Source organism: Apodemus sylvaticus, chromosome 16 (genome assembly GCF_947179515.1).
Source record: "Apodemus sylvaticus chromosome 16, mApoSyl1.1, whole genome shotgun sequence".
NCBI lineage: Eukaryota > Metazoa > Chordata > Mammalia > Rodentia > Muridae > Apodemus > Apodemus sylvaticus.
The window spans coordinates 31,877,291-31,887,623 of NC_067487.1; the positions used below are offsets into that span (position 1 = coordinate 31,877,291).

At 45.7% G+C, this 10,333-nt stretch overlaps 1 pseudogene; it reads left to right on the plus strand.

The window, feature by feature from the left end:
* The first annotated feature begins 6,411 nt into the window (after positions 1 to 6,411).
* On the plus strand, positions 6,412 to 6,521 carry LOC127667153 (uncharacterized; annotated as a pseudogene).
* The last annotated feature ends 3,812 nt before the right edge of the window (positions 6,522 to 10,333 follow it).

The window sequence follows — 10,333 nt, forward strand, 5'->3', positions numbered from 1 at the left end:
GTTTTTTTTTATTGAATATATTCTTCATTTATATTTCAAATGTTATACCCTTTCCATGTTTCCCCGTCTCCCAGAAAATCCCCAACCCATCCTCCTACCCTGCCTCCAAGAATATGCCCCTCCACCCAACGCACTCCCACCTGCCCCCCTTGATTTCCTCACACTGGGGCATCTATAGAGCCTTCATAGGATCAAAGACCTCTCCTCCCATTGATGCCCGACAAGGCATTCCTCTACCACACTTTTGGCTTGACCCATGTGTACCCCTTGGCTGATGACTTAGTCCCTGGGAGCCCTGGGACATCTGGTTGGCCGACATCGTCATTCTTCCCATGGGGCTGCACACCCCTTCAGCTCCTCAAGTCCTCCCTCCAACTCTTCCATTGGGGACCCCATGCTCAGTCCAATGGCTTAGCCAGGGTTTCTATTCTGAGGTACCTCCCCAAGAAGCAAGTTGGGGAAGAAAGTGTTTATTCAGCTAACACTTCCACACAGCTGTTCATCACCAAAGAAGTCAGGACTGGAACTCAAGCAGGTCAGGAAGCAGTAGCTGATGCAGAGGCCATGGAGAGATGTTACTTACTGGCTTGCTTCCCCTGGCTTGCTCATTCTGCTCTCTTAAAGAACCCAAGAGCACCAGCCCAGGGATGGCACCGCCCACAATGGGCCCTCCCCTATTGATCACCTACAGAGAAAATGCTCCACAGCTGGATCTCATGGAGGCACTTTTCCAACTGAAGCTCCTTTCCCTGTGATAACTCCAGCCTGTGTCAAGTTGAGACACGAAACCAGACAGTACAATGGGCGTGGGTCTTGAAATGAATCATCTAGACTAACTGTGGACTATGGCAAAACCATACCTGTGGAAAATAGCCAGATGAAAGCAGTTAGAGTTGTAATCATAAGAGAAATAGGTGTAAGAATATTTTCTATGGTGTGTGTGGGAGTTGTGGGGGAAGGGGGTGCCTCAGTCTGCCCATGCCAAGGCATCCCTTCCCCTGAGGAGCCAGCCACACAAAGGTATAGAATAGAGTTTATTTAGGGCATGGGGAGGGGGTTAAGGGGGTAGCAGAGGCAAAGAGAAGGAGAGAGTAGAGATGTAGAGGCCAGTCCTAAACCACGTGTAGAGAGGGGGCAATGGAAGGGGGAGAGAGGGGGAGCAAGGGGGTGTAGAACCTCCTTTTGGGGAGACCCCCCCCACTCCATTCTCGGGATAGCGTATACCCAAGGATACTCGAGAGACCGACTTGATGCAAACGCATGAGGCAGTTTATTATCAGAGCTCCAGGCCGACACGTATCTCACACAGGAGACAGAGGAGTCGACCCTGAGGCTCAAAAGTTAGGGGTTTGTATAGGAAAAGTCAGGGGATTTTGGCGCGGTTACACATGATTTGCTGATTCAAACATTGGCGGGGGATTCTGGTGCGCAGGGTGGGCTTTTTGGCATATGTGCAGATCGGGCCGTCAGCAATGTAGGAGGGCGGTTTATTTTTGTTAGCAGGAAGGTCACTTTGACATTAGTAAACTGCATCCAAGGGACAGGAACAGGAGACTCCAGTCCAGATGGTGTATGACCCATAGGAGATTGCCCAGGCATGCCCCTTATCTTTTTTTTTTTTATTCGATATAATTTATTTACATTTCAAATGATTTCCCCTTTTCTAGCCCCCCACTCCCCGAAAGTCCCGTAAGCCCCCTTCTCTTCCCCTGTCCTCCCACCCACCCCTTCCTACTTCCCTGTTCTGGTTTTGCCGAATACTGCTTCACTGAGTCTTTCCAGAACCAGGGGCCACTCCTCCTTTCTTCTTGTACCTCATTTGATGTGTGGATTATGTTTTGGGTATTCCAGTTTTCTAGGTTAATATCCACTTATTAGTGAGTGCATACCATGATTCACCTTTTGAGTCTGGGTTACCTCACTTAGTATGATGTTCTCTAGCTCCATCCATTTGCCTAAGAATTTCATGAATTCATTGTTTCTAATGGCTGAATAGTACTCCATTGTGTAGATATACCACATTTTTTGCATCCACTCTTCTGTTGAGGGATACCTGGGTTCTTTCCAGCATCTGGCAATTATAAATAGGGCTGCTATGAACATAGTAGAGCATGTATCCTTATTACATGGTGGGGAATCCTCTGGGTATATGCCCAGGAGTGGTATAGCAGGATCTTCTGGAAGTGAGGTGCCCAGTTTTCGGAGGAACCGCCAGACTGCTTTCCAGAGTGGTTGTACCAATTTGCAACCCCACCAGCAGTGGAGGAGTGTTCCTCTTTCTCCACACCCTCTCCAACACCTGCTGTCTCCTGAATTTTTAATCTTAGCCATTCTAACTGGTGTAAGATGAAATCTTAGTGTTGTTTTGATTTGCATTTCCCTAATGACTAATGAAGTTGAGCATTTTTTAAGATGCTTCTCCGCCATCCGAAGTTCTTCAGGTGAGAATTCTTTGTTTAACTCTGTACCCCATTTTTTAATAGGGTTGTTTGGTTTTCTGGAGTCTAACTTCTTGAGTTCTTTATATATATTGGATATTAGCCCTCTATCTGATGTAGGATTGGTGAAGATCTTTTCCCAATTTGTTGGTTGCCGATCTGTCCTCTTGATGGTGTCCTTTGCCTTACAGAAACTCTGTAACCTTATGAGGTCCCATTTGTCAATTCTTGCTCTTAGAGCATACGCTATTGGTGTTCTGTTCAGAAACTTTCTCCCTGTACCGATGTCCTCAAGGGTCTTCCCCAGTTTCTTTTCTATTAGCTTCAGAGTGTCTGGCTTTATGTGGAGATCCTTGATCCATATGGAGTTGAGCTTAGTACAAGGAGACAAGGATGGATCAATTCCCATTCTTCTGCATGCTGACCTCCAGTTGAACCAGCACCATTTGTTAAAAAGGCTATCTTTTTTCCATTGGATGTTTTCAGTCTCTTTGTCGAGGATCAAGTGGCCATAGGTGTGTGGGTTCATTTCTGGATCTTCAATCCTGTTCCATTGATCCTCCTGCCTGTCACTGTACCAATACCATGCAGTTTTTAACACTATTGCTCTGTAGTATTGCTTGAGGTCAGGGATACTGATTTCCCCAGATTTTCTTTTGTTGCTGAGAATAGTTTTAGCTATCCTGGGTTTTTTCTTGGTCCAGATGAATTTGATAATTGCTCTTTCTAACTCTGTGAAGAATTGAGTTGGGATTTTGATGGGTATTGCATTGAATTTGTATATTGCTTTTGGCAAAATGGCCATTTTAACTATATTGATTCTACCGATCCATGAGCATGGGAGGTTTTCCCATTTTTTGAGGTCTTCTTCCATTTCCTTCTTCAGAGTCTTGAAGTTCTTGTCATACAGATCTTTCACATGTTTGGTAAGAGACAAAATTCAGCATCCTTTCATGCTTAAAGTCTTGGAGAGAACAGGAATTCAAGGCCCATACCTGAACATAGTAAAAGCAATATACAGCAAACCGGTAGCCAGCATCAAACTAAATGAAGAGAAACTTGAAGCAGTCCCACTGAAATCAGGGACCAGACAAGGCTGCCCCCTTTCTCCTTATCTTTTCAATATTGTACTTGAGGTACTAGCTCGGGCAATTCGACAACATAAGGAAGTCAAAGGGATACAAATTGGAAAGGAAGAAGTCAAACTATCATTATTTGCAGACGACATGATAGTCTACCTAAGTGACCCAAAAAACTCCACTAGAGAGCTCCTACAGCTGATAAACAACTTCAGCAAAGTGGCAGGTTATAAAATCAACACAAGCAAATCAGTGGCCTTCCTATACTCAAAGGATAAGCAGGCTGAGAAAGAAATTAGGGAAATGACCCCCTTCACAATAGCCACAAACAGTATAAAGTATCTTAGGGTGCCCCTTATCTTTTATGGCCGGTCTGTTTGTGGAATGACTCAACCACATCCTTGCTTCAAGCTTGTCTGGCATGCCCGGGCTCTAAGTTTGCTTACTGCCTCAACTATGGGTTCTGAAAAGTCCCAACTCCCTTCAGGGGCAAAAGGCAAGAAAGAGTAAGAGAGTAAGGGAGGGGGAGGGGCCAAACAGTCTCTTTTATAGTGGGCCAGGCCTACCTGGCAATAGGAGTATACTTGGCTGTTGCCAGGTAACTGTGGGAGTGGAGGTCAGACAGAGTACCAACAGTTAAGATTGACAGTTTTGACAATAGGCTGGTGTATTGCCCTTTATCACTAGCAACAAAAAAATAGAACTTATCATAGGACCAGAGAGTATCAGTGGCAAGGGGTATTTTGTTGTTGTTGTTGTTGTTAGGATCCATTTATTTATTCATTCATTCAGTTATTTATAAGTGCTCAATCTGTGTGTACATCTGCATACCAGAAAACAGTGTTGGATCCTATTATAGATGGTTGTGAGCTACCATGTGGTTGCTGGGACCTCTGGAGGAACAGCCAGTGCTCTTAACCACTGAGCCATCTCTCCAGCCCCAGTAGCGAAGGCTTTTGATCCCCTTCACATTAACATCCCAGCTGAGATTAGCCTCCCCAAACCATCAGTTAATACAGAACGTCCTTCCCTGTGGCACGGTTCCAGTTGCCCCCTCAAACCCATTTCTTGTTAAATAGCTATTTGGTCACAACTTCTCTGCAACTGCATCTTTCCTTCTCTGAAGGATGTGGGAAAGCTATGGCATCCTCGTAGGGATGTGAGGATGCTAGCTGTCTGTAGTCCTTGGGAAGTGATCACACAGGGCTGGGCTCTCTTCATCTGAAGTGATGAGAATGATCACTTCATTGTGATTGCCTGTCACTGTTGTTATATGCTTCATGTTCACATCAGATCTGACCGACTCAATACCAACCAAGAAGAGCTCAGGGTTTCACCAGCTGTCCATTTATTAATTAATTCAAGAGATGTTTAAGGTATGCCAAGAAGCCTTCTATGCCCTGGGGGTACGAGAGTGAGAAGAGTCCTTTGGCATTTGCAGACTCCATTCCTGAATTGATAAGCAGATCTGAATAAATGCTACGAAAATAATGCAGCAGGAAAGTTGGACAGAATCCTTGGGATGGGTCAAGCTTACATTTTTATGTACGGCAGTGAAAGAGGCCTCATTGTCAGGTGAACCAACCAAAAAAATCAAAGAGAATAAAAATCAGAAGCTGCTGAGAGGAGACTTTATGCACATGTCTGGGTAAAAAAATCCCTCCTGGGAGACAAATGGGCCTTGCAACAACCATTTACCACCAACTAAGAAGTGTTCACATCACTTCCTAGCGAGCAGGGCCACTCTGCATGCGCCTTCTGGAGTTTAGACCATTTCTGTGTCTTAGCTCCTGCTACACTTTGGATCTAGTTAAAATATGGCTCCTGAGGGCTCCGTTGAAGTTGTCCTGCAGTGATGTACGAAGAGGGTGGAAACTTTATCTTACTGTGGTATTTAGAAGGGTTTGGATGCTGGTTAGGAATACAGCCCTCAGCATTGTTGTCCTTGGTGGTTTTAAAAGAAAGAAGATTGCTAAACTTATACGTGTCTCAGCAACTTGTCATATGATATCCTGTGCTGCCTGGTCTTTTCCAGGAGTTAGGCCATTGCTTGAAGCTCCATATATTGGGTCTTCAGAACCACAAGTCAGAATAAATCTTGCCATATCATTAGTTATCCAACCTCAAGCATTTGACAGGAGTAATGAACAATAAGTCAGTATATGTTCCCAATATGAGATGCCTATTTCTTAGTACCCCACACAATGTATAGGGAACTCATATTTGTCCCTTTTCAATAAGTGGTGTAGAGAGCCTTATTGGGGTACCGTGCCACCTGGCAGGAACTTGACATTGACCAAGGACAAGGGCTTCAGGTAGGAATCTGACTTTAGGGCATAATAGGGAAGTAGGTTAAGGCAGGAATTTTAATTTTAGGGTGGGACGAGAGATGCAGGCTTCAGGCAAGTATGACCCATCATAGCATCCAGCTTTCAATTTTTAAAGTAATTGTATTTTCTAAAATTACAAGTGCCCTTGCTCTATTCCAGACCTCCGAGAGGTTCTGGGTCAATTAACTGACCGGATCAAGAATTTGGGAGTTGAGAACCTCTCTGTGATCCTTAGACCCACCATAGCAGGATTTTTTTTTTTAAAAAAAACAATATCTGAGGTCCTCTCTGGAACTTCTGAGTTATAATTACTGGAGAGCCTGGGGGGGGATGGGAATCTCCCCAAATAACTTATGCAAATTGAACTCTGTGAGCAGAAGATTGGAAGTTTGCATCATTAAACCTTTCCTTAGAAAAATTGTACAAAGAGCAAAGGCCAGACAATATGATGTTGACCCACAGTAGCCAACAATTTGACCAGAAGACCAAACTCTTATCTAGAGTAAACAACTCAGGAAATCATCTTCCTGTAAGTCAAGAGGCAGAAAGTCAAAATGAAAATAGACTGTAGGTGTGGCCGCTGTGCCCCATGTGTGGTAGAGAGGAAAGAGGCTATGTTTAAACTCGGCGGTGTTCTGACCTGTGAATGTCAGAATGTTTAGTAGCCTCACACTCTCTTCAAGAAGTGAGACTGAGATGCCCACCAGTCCGGCACTGTGCAGACCTAGGGGTGGGGCGGACCATGCTCAATTTGACCCTTGCCCATAATGCACACGTGGGGCACAGCACTTCTGAGACCACACCTGAGACAACCCCAGACACTCAGAGACCCCAGGCAAGCAGAGGAGCGAGTAAACGTTGGAGAAGTGGAAGAGAAAGACAAACAGAAGGACGTAGGCACAATGACGAGAGGCCAAACTAGAGACTCAAGGGTAGTGAGGAACAGCCTAATGTGAGTAGCCAGTGACGCCACCCGAGACTACAGTGAGGTCCTGGCTGGCACTGCCACTGGGGACCATGACTGGGACCATGGCCCTGCATTAGCAGGGATCTGCTATCACTAAGGGCAATGGCAGATGTTCCAGGTCTGGGCTGTTGCCTGGTGACACATTGACGTGTGAGGGCTATACAGAACTGGCCCCGCCCCTCACCCGGGCATCCTGGGAGAACTGGCCCAGGGGCTATGAATGAATGCAGGAGAGCTGACCCAGCCCCTAGGCAGCTGCAGTACTCAGGAGAGTGGGCCCAGCACATCGTGGGAGTTGTGGGGCCCCAAGGATGTGAGCGTGGGAGAGCCGGTTCCACTACTTGTCTGCTGTGTGGCAGTGTGGGTGAGGGAGAGCTACTGCTGCCTCAGGATGCTGGAGAGCAGGAGAGCAGGCTCTGTACCTTGCTGGTCCTGGATATGGAGTTGCAGGTGAGAGCGTAGGAGAGCCATCCCTGTATCTTGTCTGCTGCCTGGTGGCACAGATGAGGGAGAGCTGGCCTGCTTCCCTCCTTTGTCGTTCACTACCTATAGCAGGCGGGAAAGCTAGCCCCAGGGTCCTGAGAGTAGAAGAACTGGTCATGTGCCTCACAAGCTGACACACTCAGGAGAGCAGGCCCTGCACCTTGCCTGGGCGGTAGGCTAGAGCTGGCCCTGGTTGTGGGGATTGCCTTGTAAGAGTTTTGAATTGGTCCACCCCAACATCTATCTACTCCATCAATAGACTGCCAGGGTGTATGAAGGAGCCAGTCCTACAGATTTAAAACTACAGGATCTCCATGACACTGGGCAACAAAAGGATATCTGAGAGGAGTCGCAGTGAGGTTCCAATATTCACAGAGCAGCAGAAGCCAGAGGACACATACCAGACCAACGACTCTTCATGATGAACATTTGCAAGGGAAGAAGTGTAGACCAAAGGGTGTCCTGTGGAACACACTTGACACACTATAGACTCCACAACGAGAATTTTTTCTTCTCTGCAAGGGCGGAGGGTGAGTACAAAGGGAGGGCGAGACTGGGGTGACTGGGGTGCGTGTTGTGAAATCCACGAAGAACCAGGAAAGAGGCGAAAAGGGGTTGACTGTCATTTAGTACGTCTCTGTTTTGTCCACAGGATGAAGACTGGCCCAGAAGCTAAAAGGCTTGATTCACGTGGGAGAGCGACAGTGCCTTTCGCTTTCGTGACTCTAGCTGGCAGGCACAGTTGATGAGGCGTGCTGGGTAGTAGCATACCTCTGGAGTAGCCAGCATCCTGTGACAGCGGAGGGGGGGGGGGGCGGCAGGTGTACCCCGGGCTAAGCATCTTTATCCGGCCTTTTCCTTTTCTCCTTAATTTTCCTTTCTTTTTTTTCTTTTCGTTGAAAATAATTATTTTCTCATGCGATATATCCTGATTATAGTTTCCCCTCCCTTCCAGTCTTCCCAGTTCTTCCCTACCTCCCCTATCCTCTGGATTTACTTGCTTTCTGCCTCTCTTGAGAAAAGAATAGGCTTCTAAAGAGAAAGCCATCAAACATGACAACATTTTTTTAAAAAATATATTAAGATAAAACGAAAACTATCAGTGAAGTTAGAGACGGTAATCCAACAGGAAGAAAAGTATCCCCAGAGCACACACAAGTGTCAGAAGCCCACCTTTCCTCACACTCAGGGGTCCCATAAAATGCCAAGCTAACAGCTATCATATATATTCAGAGCCCTCCCAGGCTCCTTTTAATACATCAGTTTGTATAGAGATAAAGAGGTTCCCATGGAGGCCAAATAGAGTTGGCATCATCTTGCCAGTTGAGACATAGAGATCAGATGCCCTTGGTTCCTGGTTCTGAATGGCCTTCTTGGCATCCTATTCCTTGATAACCCTTTAGATGGTAAAAACACACAGCAAACTCCCACACAGTAGAACCACCCATTTTGGTCCTATTGATATGAGAATCCTCAAATCTGCACATGGTGTTTGATGAGTCACTCCTTGCTATGGAGTTACTGATTGGGGTTGGCTTCCTACAGTGAAATGTGAAAGGTATTTGTGAGTAAATGATTCAGGATGACCCGTAATTGGGATGGGAATTAGCTTCTTTGCCTGAGTACAAAAGAAAGATAATTGGTGCTTTGAAGTAGGCTTCACCCACATCTGCCTTAGGCATACACATTTTGCTCCTGGGATCTTGGTGAATCACATTCTTGGCAGTGGGCAGAGCTGGTAGGTGGGAAAGGAGGCTGAGGGCCAGGAGGTAGGTTGAGAACAATGTCAGAATCTGAATTCAAGATACATCAGTCCTTTTTGGCTAATCTCGTTACAACTCATCACAGTCGTGGTTTTATAGGCTGTCTTCTGGTTCGCCTCTGAAACCCTGGGCTGAAACAAGCCTTGTTTATTGAGACAACACTTTTCAGACACTTATCCAGTTCACCTTCAAGATGAACCTGAGTTCTACTTGGCTACAGGTTACCTCTGCTGTGAGAATCTCTGCTCATGGCTGGAGGTTCTCACAACCCGCACTCATCCTGAGAAGACATGAAGCAGCCAAGGCCTCTCTTCAGCAGAATGACATTTTATTTTTAAGTAATAATAATGGCTCCTGAAGGTTATGTGGATGTTTCTGGAATCTACAAAACAACAACAACAACAAAAACAAAACAAAAAAAAAACAAAACTCTACTTGTAATGGGAGTTTAGCTCTATGTCTTGAGTCTGAGTAGCTCATAAAGTTTAACTCCCAAAATACTGTCTTCCATTTGCTAAAACAAGGTCATCTGTTCTTCCTGCTTCTTAACGGTCATTAATTATTTAATTAGCTTGCTTTATTATAATATAATAGGATCATGCCTACTTCCCACTTTCCTCCTCTAGTTCTTCCTTTATTTCTCTCTGTCATATTCTGCTCTCAGCTCCATGTTCTTTATTTACAAAAACAAAATCCATGAAGTTTCAATTAGTGCTGACCATATGTGCATGAATTTTGGGGCCATCCACAAGAGGACAAAAAACACACCAGTTGGAACACTCTCAAAAAAAATACCACCCCCCCAAAAAACTAAAAACCAAACCAAACAAAACAGCAACAGCAACAACAACAACAAAAAACTACGGCGCCTGCTTGCCCAGTGGCTATCAACAGCCTGCAGCTCTTCACTAAGGCCTGGAGAGAAGCTCCCCAGATATGATGGAAATTTTGGTTGGCTTGGCAGTTTCAATCAGATGGTCCCTCACAGTCTTGGGCATTTGAGCCCTTAACCCCCAGTTGGTGGTGCTGGTTGGGGAAGCTCAGGAGGAAGTAGGACACTGGGGATGGGCTTTGAGAGTAAAACTTCCAGTCTGCTTTCTCCGTTTTGTTCTTGTCATTCAGGATGTGAACTCTCAGCCTCTCGTTCCTTCCATCATGCCTGCTGTCTGCTGCCATTGCTGTCCCCAGCAACATGGACTCTACCCTTTGGAACCTTAAGCCACAACACACTCTCCTCAAGGTTGCCTTGGTCATGTTACATCACAGCCGAAGA